Genomic DNA, 13,080 nt, shown 5'->3' with positions numbered 1-13,080 from the left:
TGAATGAGAAAAATAAGAGAATACAAACTTTGATAGATTGATCGATAATAATAGTCATTTCTTAAAAAGAATTCGTTTAATAATAATAGAATAAGGTCCTATATAATTTCAAAAAAGAAAGGAAGGTTATATATATATATATATATATATATATATATATATATATATATATATATATATTAAACTTCTTTTTTATTTTGAATAAATTATTTATTTATATATTTATTTAAAAATATTTTAATTAATTGATGAAAAAATACTTATATACATCTTTAAGAGGGTTAGAAAATACAAAAAGAAAATCATAAATAAATGAGTTTGATACAAATTTTATTAAATTAATTGTTTAATAATACCAATAATAAATAATAATAAGAGGTCGTGGAAAGAAAGAAACGGGAAAAAAAGGTTCCACCGAGAATTGAACTCGGGTTACCAGATTCAGAGTCTGATGTCCTAACCGCTAGACCATGGAACCACATGTTAATATGAGCAAGTATTTATAACAAATTCAGTAACGGTACGGACAGCTAGTTCCATTTCATTTAGCGTATTCTCTATATAGTTTATACATTTATTAAATAACTAGCTTATAACCCATACAACTAGCTTATAACCCGTACAACGCACGTCGGTTATAATATTTTTTATTTTATTGTATATATTTTAAATTTAACAATTTTTTTTGAAAATAAAATTCTGATAGAATAATATGATTAAATAAAAATTTTATTTAATAGCCGAATAAATTCTTAGTAGTTAAATCTGTCAAATAGCGGATTAAAAATTACGTCGAACATATATATTTTAATGAGGATGTTAAAAATATTTTTTATATGTTATAATTTAAGAAGACCTATAAACCCATATATATATATCAACCAATCAATATTTTGTTATTCATGATTAACAATATCGTATAGAATATATTATAAGTTAAAGAGACGTGTAAATTCAAATATCGACCCATCATACTGATATAATTTATAATATTTTAGTCTAATTAGAAAATAAAAAAAAAATATTATAATATGTTATAAATTAAAGAGGTCCAGGGTCGAATACCAATCGGCTCGCCAAGCTCGACCGACCGACCAATTGAACTTTTCCTATTTCGGCTTTAGCGATATAATAATATAAGTGAGTAAAGTTCTGTGGAGACCGCTATTTCATCAGAGACCTCGAAGACCACGTATGTTCTGCAATCAAAACACTATAAAATACATTATTTTGTAAAATATGTTCTACAAATATCATGTATTCATTAAAATTGTTGAAGATCATCTATGTTTAATAAGTTGATAATGTATGTTCTGCAAGTTGAACAAATGTTCTGCAAACTAAACATATTTCATAGAACAAAACATTTTGTAATGTTCCACATGTAAAACTTATATGATATTCAAGATTTTAAATGAAATAATGATTTCGTAGAACATGATTTGCAAAACTATACGTTTTGCAATGTTTTTATGAAATATTTTAACTGCCGAACATAGATGGTCTCCGGGTCTCCAAAAAAAATGTGGTCTCCATTGAACTTAACTCTAATATAAGTATAGTATAGATTTATAGAGTCGCGCTCAAGACAGAACCAATGCTTAAAATAAAACCATAGAACCACTAAGGTTCTGCTGCAGAACCCTATATTTTCAAAAAATTTCAGGATTTAAATCTAAATACATGTTTTTTTCATCGTTGTGTGTGTTCAAAAATAATTTCAAAATATAATACATAAATAAGACATTTTTTTTCATGTAGAGTTCTGCTGCAGAACCCTGACTAATACTAGAAATAAGGTAATGGTTCTAAGGGTTCTCTCCCTAGTGAGACCATTAAAGTATTAAAAAAATAATGTTAGTGTATTTTAATTGAAGAATATCACCGGTTATTTATTAATAATTATATATAATAATATTATAGTTTTATGTATGTGTCGCCCGTGTTAATTGTAGAAGATCTGCCTTTTTAAATTAGAAAATCTAAAAAAAATAATGTGTTTTAGTTAGAAAGGTAATTACTATGTTGCTCTATGTTATTTTAGAAGATTGAGTTATTTTAGTTAGAAAATATAAAGAAGATACTTTATATTAGTTACAAAGAATAATTGGTTATATAGATAGGCCGTATTTTGGCCCGTTATCAACTAATGTTTTACTTTTAATAATATAGTATAGATATATAATAATATTGTCTTTTTTATACGTATGTTCCATGTGTTATGTTTAGAAAAATCCGTTTTTAGTTAGGAATGTGAAAAGATAATCTGTTTTAGTTAGAAAGGGTAATTGCCATGTTGTCCAATATTATTTTTAGAAAATTGAGTTTTTTTAGTTAGAAAATATAAAAAGATAATATCTTTAGTTAAAAAGGATGCTTAATTGATTATATAAATAGGCCCATAACTCGGCCCAAGTACCCACCGACCAAACTTTTAATGTTTCGGCTTTAATGGTATTGTATAGATTTGTAAATGAAAAGGAATTACACTTTGTATATTTACTCATTCGGTTTCGGTCCGGATTCGAAATAAAATTATATAAGTTTGTTCAGTTTCGACTCGAGTTCGAATATCAATATTCGTATATGATCTGGCTCGGCTCGAACGGATACCAAATTACTCATTTTTGTACATTCGTATTCGAATTCGTAGAAGATAATTAAAAAAATTATGAATACGTGTATAATTATTTACTATAACTAAAATGAAATCAGTTGTAGTGTGTGTATATATATATACATTATTTATATGATGTATATTATACATAATAATATACATGATTTACGAATTTGATTCAAGTATCTTTATTATATATGTATATTCGAGTACTCTTAATGTAGTCGAACTACTCTAAATAAATATGTCTAAATATCATAATGGTAGGATCCGACTCGGTATTCGTTCGAATTATAAAACCGAATTCGAATTCACTCGTTTTTTATACGAATACGAATTATATTCGTGTTTCACGAGTTGAATCCGAGTAATCCGAGTTCGAACCCGAATTACTCGGATTCGATTTCAGCCCTACTTGAACCACAAGGGACTAGCAATATTCACGTGACCAGGTGTACTCAATCGCCCTCGCTTAACTAATTGAACTAATTAATTATACTTGTTAGTGCTTGTATGGTTATCAATAAGAAGTTAGTTCCTAGTTATGATAAATGGGAATTTAAAATTTAGTTTTTCCATGGTGTGCTCATGGGCATATACCAAGCACCAAAATTTATGAATTTGGATGGTTTTGATTGGCTTACACTTTTAATAATGATGGACCCCTGCATTTGCAACAACTACACCAATCACACCATTCAAATTCATAGACATGCCGTTTAAAATTTGTGTCAGGTTGATAGATAGGTTTGAATTTTTACAGGAATTACAAGTTATCAAGGGGGTCTAGGTGAGTAACTTCCCATGATTTGTAGGTATTTAAAATTTCAAGGAATTTACACTTCTTCAATTAATTCAACCAAACAATTTTATCAAATATTACTTCCTAAATATCTAAATGGGCTGGCTAACCTGTGCCCTGGGGCACAGGTTAAAATGCATTTAATACCTCGATTGTTGTTGACACTTGATGGGATTGAATAATATTTACCGCCTTCTACTTACTGCCTTTCACTTTGTCCAATAAATATTAACTCTTCTCTTTCCCACCAACTTTTAACACTTTCTTTTTTATGCTTGTTATTCTAGTTTTTATTTTTCTAAAAACAACATTTAATTTTACTTATTTTTATAAAATTTCATGCAGAATAAAACATTTATTTTAATATAATACTTATTATAATATTAATTTATTTTTTTATCAAAATTGTTATTAGCCTCAAAATCATGAATATATTTATGTGCCTATGAATCACATAAAATGTATTTCAAAATAATTAAAATTTTTAATATAATAATTTATACCTAGTCCTTGATTTTTTTTATAACTAGAAAAATAACAAGTATGTGTGTAAACTAAAATTATTAATCTCCTGTGAATTAAAAAATTATCAATCAAAATATGAACTAAAATTAAAATAACATAAGATTTAAACGCCAAAAAAGATAGTGTCTTTTCATTTGCTCTGGTGGTTAGTCTTATACAGTATCTATTGAGTATGCATTTGTATCTTCCCATCCATCAACTATTTAACTCTTTCGGCTGAAAAGCCAAATCCACCTTCTGAGATCTAAACCGCAAGATTAGTTCTTATATACAGAGGTACCTATAACTTTATGTATATATGTATATACTTTCTTGTATTAAAATTTTAGTTACTTTATTTTATTTTTTGAGATGTAGCATCAATCGTACAAGCATGATTGATTTGAATGAAATGCCTGAGAATGATGATATTACAACAGTTATACTTGGAGAAGACAGAGATGAACATGTAGTTCAGGATAATGAGTCATTCATTGGTCAATCTTTTCTCAACGAAGAAGAAGCCTATAATATCTATGAAAATTTTGCCAGAAGCACTGAATTTTCAATTCGCAAAGGAAGATTCACTAAACACAAAAAAAACTGGTGAACTAAACAAGCGAGACTTCTTCTGCCATCGGGAAGGTTTTCCAGATAAAAAAATTGTTTATCTAGAAAAGGATCAAAGAAATAGAGAATCAACAAGATGCGGATGCAAGGCAACCATGCGAGTCACCTTAAAAAAAAATTAGATTTTTCCTCAAGAATGACATGTCACTAAGTTCGTGAAGCATCATAATCATAACTTGTTTCCACCTGAGCAGGTGCGTTTTCTCCCCTCTTATCGTACAATCAGTAAAGTAGATGAACAACAAATTTTATTATATAAAGAAACAGATCTTTCTGTGCGACAAATAATGCGTGTTATGGAGTTAAAAAAGAATTTACGATATGGAGACCTTCCTTTCTTTCGTAAAGATGTTCATAATTTTTTGGCTAAAATCCGTCAAAATAGTGGACAAAGTGATGTCATGAGTCTACGAGATCATTGTAAACTTGAAAAAATTGGAGATACACGTTTTCAGTATAGTTATACAGTTGATGAACAAGGTTGGTTGAGCATATATTTTGGTCACTGCACATTGTTTTGATTGGTATCAAAAGTATGGAGATGCTATTGCATTTGATACAACTTACAAAGTTAACTCTTATGACATGCCTTTTGGTATATTTGTTGGTATTGATAATAATGGAAGAACAATATTGTTTAGGTGTGCTCTGCTTCGGAATGAGACATTGACTACATTTCAGTGGTTGATGAAGGTAATATATTTGTATATGCACATATAATGTATATATATATATATATATATATATATATATATATATTAATGTATTTAATTTATTATTTGATGTATTTTTATAAATGCTTGTGATTGACAGACTTTTGTCAAACTACTGAGGAAACCACCCAAGACTATCATTACAGATCAGGATGCTTGTATTGCACAAGCAATCAAAGTTGAGATGCCAACCACAAAGCATGCATTTTGTATATGGCACATAACCTCTAAATTTAGCAGCTGGTTTACCTCAATTTTCAGAAATAAATATTTTGATTGGGGTGGTGATTTTTATAAGCTTTATAAGCTGGACAACATTGAAGATTTTGAACACCAATGGCCTTCCACGATTGCAAAATACAATTTACAAGACAATAAGCACATTACAGGCTTATACCAAATTAAGGATTTTTGGGTTCCATCTTATCTTCGCGGATATTTTTTTGGTGGCATGACAACTACAGGATGGTCTGAAAGTATTAATAGTTTTGTGAAAAGTTTTACGAATTCGCGGTTATGTTTTACCCAATTAATTAAACGGGTAAGTTTTTTTAAATATATTATTTATCTATCTTTGTTCAAAATGAATATATATTTATTCATTTTTCCTTGATTTTGGACATATTAGGTTGACCTTGCAATCGAAGATATTGAGCAGAGAAATTTACAACATACCATGTTGGATGCTTACTGAGGTTCTTGTTTGAGGACATTATCACCGCTTGAGGAGCAAGTATATAATATTTTCACAAAATATTCTTTTAAAAAATTACAAGAGCAGTTTGAGCGTGCCACTCAATATAAGGTATTGAAAGTTGATCATTCTTCCTTCAGAGTGAAGTATTACAACAGTTTACATTCACCAACGCATCAAGTGTTGTAGATATGGTAGTAACTTGGATTTTTCTGAAGTCGTGCGAACACTTTCAGATTGAAGTTATTTGTAGTTCACCAAATAATTCAATCGGTTAAAGTCAGAAATTCTGCAAGAAGAGAGAATGTGTTTTGTTGTGTATTTCAAATGAACCATCCCCTTGAAATGATCAATGCCACATCTATATATAGATGTCAACAGATGTGTCTTTTGACAATAAACACATCTTAATCTAAATAGATTTGTCTAATGACAATAGAAACATCTTATCCCAATAGATGTGTCTAATGTCAATGGACAAATCTAATACCAATAGACACTTCTTTTCTAATAGATGTGTCTAATGCCAATGAACATGCCTCATAAGTACTAATACTAAAATCATAATAAACTCGAACAAAGCATACACTCCGTACTCTCCTGACTTGTTCGATGTAATATTATGATTACATTGATCAACTAGTTAATTTAATTACACTAAATCATCCAACATCAAGTTACTTGGGAAGGTGATATGATCACTTGCAGTTGTAAAAATTTTGAATTTTAGGGAATTTTTTGTCGTCATATATTAAATGTGTTTCTGCATGAAGATTGTTTTCAAATTCCAGTCACCTATTTACCATTGCGTTGGCGTCGTGATGAATGTCAAGCAAACATAGTCACACATTCTGTGGGTGAACACATTGGTGTTGAACAAAGGTGTGATGATATTGGTGTCCAAGGGGGAACATCTTGTTATCCAATGCCCTCCTGCTTAAGTAACAAAAGGACGTCCAAAAAATGGAAGAATGAAAGGTGGGAAAGAACTGGCCAAACAAATCAAAAAATGTAGCTATTTCAAGATTACTGGGCACAATGTTACTAGTTGTCTAGGAAAAGAAAATTTCAATGTCAATCGTCGTGCTAAAAAGAAGAAACCTGAGGTCAAGAAGGACAAAGATATGAATCATGTGTTGTCTTTGAAACGATGAAGTGTATTAAGTGCTTCTTATGAGTGTATCGAGTTTAGACCTAAATTTAAAATTTGTTATCTTGATTTTATTTTAACTTAATTTTGGTGTGTATTTTTAATTATATATCCATATCAGATTTGTCATTAAATTTAAATATAATATACACTTATGTGTATTAATCATCAATAAATTAATATATATTATATGCTTGATGAAAAATATTAAAATAAATTTACACACATATTTTTTATTTTTCTAGTTATAAAAAAAATCAAAGATTGGGTATAAATTAATATATTAATTTTTAATTATGTGAAATACATTTTATGTGATTCATAGGCACATAAATATATTCATGATTTTGAGGCTAATAACAATTTTGATAAAAATAAATAAATTGATATTATAATAAATATTATATTAAAATAAATTTTTTATTCTGCATGCAATTTTATAAATATAAGTAAAATTGTGTGGTTTTTAGAAAAATAAAAGAACATCAAGCATAAAAAAGAAAGTGTTAAAAGTTGGTGGGAAATAGAAGAGTTAATATTTATTGGACAAAGTGAAAGGCAGCAAGTAGAAGGCGGTAAGTATTATTCAATCCCATCAAATGTCAACAACGATCGAGGTATTAAATGCACTTTAACCTCGGGCACAGGTTAGCGAGCCCGATATCTAAATCTAAATGTAAACCAAACATGCACTTAATCTAATTAATCTGAAGTGTATAAGGATAAGCTATGGAATGTAGCTTTGTTCTTGAAATTTTCTTTTTTCCTAATATGAAACAAGCACTGTAGATTACATTGCTCGAGCAAGTGATTTAAGCGGCGTGCAATTCATATGTTCCACCAATCCTTTGGCTGTCAATTCTAGAGATAAGCACTCCAGAACCCCGTATCCTTGTATCTATTTTGTTTGTGTACTTTCTTTTTATTGCATTATCCGTGAACTAGAAGTGAGCTACTCAATCCCCAATTAATGTATTCAACCGATTGATGCTCTGTTTGTCTTTTATTTCTGCGCTGTTACTGATTCGTGTACTACGTGTACTATTCATTTTATATTGATATTCATCCATATATATATATATATATATATATATATATATATATATATATATATATATATATATATATAGGGATAGGATCAAATAAAAACTTTTTTAAGTTACAAACTTACAAACTTTTTTTTTGAATTTTTTTTATTCTCTCATCGTGTTAATCCTTAGTTATGGAAAGTATTCATGTTAAAAATTCTTAAAAAAACATCACAATTTTAAAAATAACGCACAGATAAATCGTGTATTCAACACATTTGTAACTGGGGTTCAACATAGGGTGTTGAACACTAATTATCAGTGTGTTGAATATATTTATAAAGATGCTTAAACTATACCTCTGGGGTATGGGTAGGGTCTAGAAAGATAAATATGGGTTATATGATACGTTTAACTTAGTTCTTACATTGAAAAATTAGTTTATGTACTTCTCCAACACAATTTTAATTGATGTTCAACAAAATATCTTAAGAAAATGTTGAACTCAAGTTATATATGTGTTGAATAAATAAAGTTTGTAAGTTTGTAAGTTTGTACAAGAACCCTCCCCTATATATATATATATATATATATATATATATATATATATATATATATATATATATATATATATATATATATATATATATGGGTTGAGTTCTAGAGAGACCTCCCTGATCAAGAGACCCAAGAGACCACCATCTACACCGTTGATAATTAACTATTTTAATAAATATGTTTATACATATAATAATGGCAATCATGTAATTGTTCTGAAAATTTAAGGGCGTTATCATGTATCTGTTGTATTGTACAAGCTGTATATCTTTATCTTATATGGAATTAACGTGAAATTAGGGATTTCATTAATGACAAGAATATTTGGAAATCAATTAATATATTCAATCAGTTTTCATGCGTTATAATACACAATTTATACCAGCGAATTTAATAAAATTATACAGACGCTGCAAGTATAACTAAAAGCTCTGAAGAGAGAATGGCTATTTGAGGTACTGTACTTGATGTTTTTTTTTACATACTCGAGATTCTTGTTGATGATGTATTTTACATCCTCGAGATTTTTTATAGTGTTTGTAATGAAAATTTTACATGCTTGTGGCCCAGATTCTATTAGGTGTTTTAAGATTTTGTTTGAATGACTAATATGTTTTGATAAGCATAAATCCTTACACTATAACCATCTTTTAATGTCTGTGTTTTGCTGATGTAGATAATTACAGGAATGGCTTCATCATTATGAGATTTGAGCTCGTTAGTTTGGTAACCAGATGGAATCATGGGACATGAATCATGGGACACCTAGCATATTATTTTGAGGTCTGGTCTTTGCTGTAAGCGTAAGAAATTGTGTCGAACATAATAGAGAATACTTTAGCAATTTGGAGAAATGGCTATCATCTTGATCAAGAAGGAAGCATTGTTTTGATGATATACAACATATGGCCCAGTATAGATTGATGGACTTAGTTTGTGTTATTCATAAAGTCAAACTGAGTTCTTGATAGTGTACGTGTGATGAATTGTCTCACTTTCTTGTGTAACAAAGAGTGATTCACTCCATATTTTTGTGGGTGATTTGTTCCCAAATGGTACCAAGAACAGGAGGTGAGGCTAGAAGTGCCTGACTTTTGCAGTAGCTCGATAGTTTTTTTATATAGAATCTCTAGAGTGTTTTATAGATTCTCCTAAGTGTTTTATAATACTCTTCAGTAATGTTTTTAATGTACCATTTAAAAATTCCATATTAGATTAGGGATGATGGCATTTCTTTTTTTTAAGTGGAACTTGATTGATCTAATTATATTTAATTTTAGGAGACCGGCTAGATTAAAATCAATCATGTATATTTTTTCTATTATAAATAATATGACTGTATATCTAGTAGTAGAATCTATAAAATCTTAATAATTATTCTCGTAGAATCTTGCATAAAATTTTGTCGTGATATTATTCCTTAAAATACAGAAATCAATTTCAGTTTTTCATTCAACGAGTTTTGTTTATGCATCAACTATATAAAACACGTAACAGAATCTTACCTAAAACATGATTAAAAATATATATAGTTTTAATTTTTAAACAACACTTTAAAGAACACTTGAAAGGACTCCAATGAAAAAAAATAATTTATGAGTGAACAGGTAAAGAACACCTTGCAAAAAGAATATCTAAACGAATATTTTAATAAATTTCAATTTTGTTACATATATATTTTTAGTTAAAGAACACCTTGCAAAAAGAATATCTAAACGAATATATAGATTAAGGATGATGGCATTTCTTTTTTTTAAGTGGAACTTGATCGATCTAATTATATTTAATTTTAGGAGACCGGCTAGATTAAAATCAACCATGTATATTTTTTTCTATTATAAATAATATGACTGTATATCTAGTAGTAGAATCTATAAACTTAATAATTATTCTCATAGAATCTTGCATAAAATTTTGTCGTGATATTATTCCTCAAAATACAGAAATCAATTTAAGTCTTTCATTCGACGAGTTTTGTTTATGCATCAACTATATAGAACAATCTTACCTAAAACATGATTAAAAATATATATAATTTTAATTTTTAAACAACACTTTAAAGAACACTTGAAAGGACTCCAATGAAAAATAATAATTTATGAGTGAACAGATAAAGAACACCTTGCAAAAAGAATATCTAAACGAATATTTTAATAAATTTCAATTTTGTTACACACCTAAATATATATATAAATTTAATAACACTTAAACGAATCCACTCACTAAAAAAATATGTAAATATTTTATTTTTAAATATTAATATGTAGCTAAAAAACTTTTATAACTAAGAGAACAAGAATAAAAGATCATAAAATATTATACAATATTTCATAAAAAATCTGATAAGCATAGTAATTAAAAGAATATTTTCAAAGAATAACAAATTGAAATACGCATATACTTAAACAATACTTTAGAGAACCCTCGTAGGAAAATATTTTAAGCCAATAATGTAATAATTATCAATTTTGTTGCACGTGTATTTTTAACTATATATTCCTATAATTTTGGGTAAATATTTAAATATTTTAAGTGAGACTAAAATAATTAAATACATTAGATATACATAAAATATACATACAACACTTTAAAGAACACGAACGATTTTACGATATTTGATAAAAATCTAAGTTATCAAAAAAACTTAATCTACTAGTGAAAACGTTAAAGAACACCGCGCAATAAAAATATCTAAGTGAATATTATATAAATTTCATGTTTAAATAAATCCTGTAGGAAAAATATTAAATTTTATCTCAATATTATATTTATATTTTATCTTTCTAATTAGATTATTATTAAATTTTATCTCAATATTATATTTATATTTTTTTTTTTAGCTTGTTAAATTTGTTCAGGTGCTTTAGAATTAGTAGAACATTAAGATTCAAACGAGTTTTAAACATGAGTTCTACAAAGTATTTGTTAGGATCAATTAAGATTCTAATGAACTATTCTTGTAAATGTTCTACTATAATTAACTCCTATTATATCGAAAAACTTCGGTCCAATTTTTTTTACATATGTTCAATTATTATGATCTAATAAGTGTTCTATAGCTACCTTTTGAAGTACGATGACAACATCTCTTTACAATCACAGCTAGCTATGCACGTTAGCTACAATTTTCTTTTTGTCAAAATTTTAATATCCTTAGATCATCACAGCCTTGAAAGTTTTCATACTTTCTACTTCATTAAGTTTCATCAGAAATTCATCCATCAATAGTTCATTTGCAAATGACCTCTCATTCGATTATGTATCCATAGATGTTGCTACAAAATTATCAAAGTATCATGAAATCTTTGTGCGTTTCCAGAAGCTGTGAGACAATTGAGGAATTTTCTGTTTTGTTGAGTTTTCACAACCTCTCATTCAGAATGGTTAGTCCTAAGTTCCTTCCATGTATCAGCAACCTTCTCACTTTTCTTATGTATATGGGTATTCTAAGCAATTCTTCCCACTGCACCACTAAGATTTTCTGATATCAATTCCAGAGCCTCAATTCCAATAACAAAATCACAGACTATTCTCACGTCAATAACAAAACCAATCATCAAAATGAATTTAATTTTTAAAAATCAGCAAACTCAAGGATAAATTTCAAGTCAAAAGACTAGGGTTCATCATCACCTCGCTGACGATTCCTCTCATAAATCTTTCATTCTAAACAACAAAACTTAGAGATGATTTGAGTTTCAAAACTTGAATGAGTTCCAAAACCAATTGTAACTAATAGATTGAAAATATATGGAATCATTTAAATGGAGAAGTTGAAATCGGATATATGGCAACTATTGGAGGAATGTGCTGGATATTTTTACGCAATCTTTTCAGATATGGTAAGCTCAATCAATCAGAGACAAAATAAATTTATAAATACGTATGTTACATGTATGCAGATTTTGTATTTTTAATTTTCCAAATACTGCCCTTCTAGCTTAATATAAGTATATATACTAATTGATATGTAAAAAATCTGGACCATAGGATGAGAATGAAATCAACGGTAAGATTCAAGGTCTCTCGGGTCTCTCCTAAACCATCGGTCTCTTTTGAACCTCCCCCTATATATATATATATATATATATATATATATATATATATATATATATATAGGGATAGCATTAATATATATATATATTCACAATTAATATATATATATATATATATATATATATATATATATCTAATTAATAAGTTCCTTTAGCAATGTATTCTGGAGCAGCTCTATTGACTTGATCAATTAATTCGTTGATCGAATTCACTGAATACTTTCGTATGTCCTGATGTCCTGTGCACTGGTCTGGTTCACGAACGACTCGAACTGAAATAATTCCTTGAATCCTTTGCTTGATAATATACTTGATCAGTCATTCCGGGT

At 28.2% G+C, this 13,080-nt stretch overlaps 1 non-coding gene across 1 annotated transcript; it reads right to left on the bottom strand.

The window, feature by feature from the left end:
• Positions 1-406: 406 nt before the first annotated feature.
• On the bottom strand, positions 407-478 carry TRNAQ-CUG (transfer RNA glutamine (anticodon CUG)). Its single transcript has one exon. It is a non-coding gene; the product is annotated as a tRNA-Gln (tRNA).
• Positions 479-13,080: the final 12,602 nt, after the last annotated feature.

The sequence above is a fragment of the Daucus carota genome, chromosome 2, assembly GCF_001625215.2.
Source record: "Daucus carota subsp. sativus chromosome 2, DH1 v3.0, whole genome shotgun sequence".
Lineage (NCBI taxonomy): Eukaryota > Viridiplantae > Streptophyta > Magnoliopsida > Apiales > Apiaceae > Daucus > Daucus carota.
Note: the sequence above shows the minus strand (reverse complement) of the source record. Positions and strands in the feature narration are given on the sequence as shown.